The following is a 1,332-nucleotide window of genomic DNA, read 5'->3' on the forward strand; positions in this document are numbered from 1 at the left end:
GCAGCTCTAATGCTATTAAATTAAAGATGATGTAGGCTACCATAGAGAGAAAAAAAATGAACAGTGAAAGAAAGTAACAAAAACTTGTAAAATACATTTTAATGGGCATAATTAAGTGTGAAAATAACAGAAGGATATACAGTCAAACCAAAAATTATTCAGAGACCAGATATAATTTTTTATATTTTTTTACTAGTGGGTGTAGGACACTATAGTTCATTTATGTAAAGTGAGGATAGCAAAATAAACTAAACTGTGATATATTATACCCAAAAATTCTCCATACAGTGGACTACCAGTAAAATTGATACAAATTTGGGACCAAAAATTATTCAGACCGAGTCTGGGAAAAAATTGAAGTTCAGGTTTGCATGAACCTGGTTGACAGCATGCCCAGGAGACAATATGCTGTCATTAAGGCTAAGGGTCACCCAACAGAGTATTGATAGTTGTGTAAATATTGACAGCTGTATGAATAATTTGTGGTTTATTGTAATCCATTACATACCTTTCTATCAAAGTTATCTGACATTATCAAGCTGAATTTGTTCTGACACCGTTTAACTCTGAGTTCTTGTCATATTTTATTATCATTTTCTAAACTATAACGAAAAAACTGTGATAATGTGAGAAATGTTGAAGGTGTCTGAATACATTTTGGTTTGACTGTATCTATTTGATAAATGAAGTTAACCAACTAACATTATACATACTCTTTTGGTTTCTGTACCCAATATTAAAAAAATGTACAAATGCAATGAAAATATTGGTATCGGTACTCGCTATCGGCAAGTACCAAAAATAAAAGTATCGGTATCGGGCGAGTACTGAAAAAAGTGGTATCGGTGCATCCCTAATCTGCATGCTTTTATTCCAAGACGGGGTCATAACAGGCATGGGTCAAACAGTGGCAAGCAGGTACATTTCAGGCAAGACGAAGAGTATTCCAGGGACAGACAAGGTCAACGATCGGAAAACATAATCCAGTGAGCAAGACAAGGGGGTATCCAAATAAACAAGCAATAGTTCAGACGAGGAGCAAACAGTATCCAAACAAGGGCGAGACGAGAGAATGGGATGGGAAACAAGGAATGGCTCCGTAATGTGCTAACGGCTAACCAGCGATAAATGCAAACAATACTCAGCCATCGGTAATGGTTTGAGTGTGGCTTATGTAGTGTGTGTGATTGGTTTCAGGTGAGCTTGTGATTAGTGCAGTGGAGCATGGGAAATGTAGTCCAGGGTGACGTGTAACAGTTTGTGTAGTGTGAGAGTCAATGTAATCAGAAGGCGACCTCTGATGTGTATATATATATATATATATATATATAA

The sequence above is a fragment of the Sinocyclocheilus anshuiensis genome, unplaced genomic scaffold, assembly GCF_001515605.1.
Source record: "Sinocyclocheilus anshuiensis isolate Anshui unplaced genomic scaffold, SAMN03320099.WGS_v1.1 scaffold1153, whole genome shotgun sequence".
Taxonomy (NCBI): Eukaryota; Metazoa; Chordata; class Actinopteri; order Cypriniformes; family Cyprinidae; genus Sinocyclocheilus; species Sinocyclocheilus anshuiensis.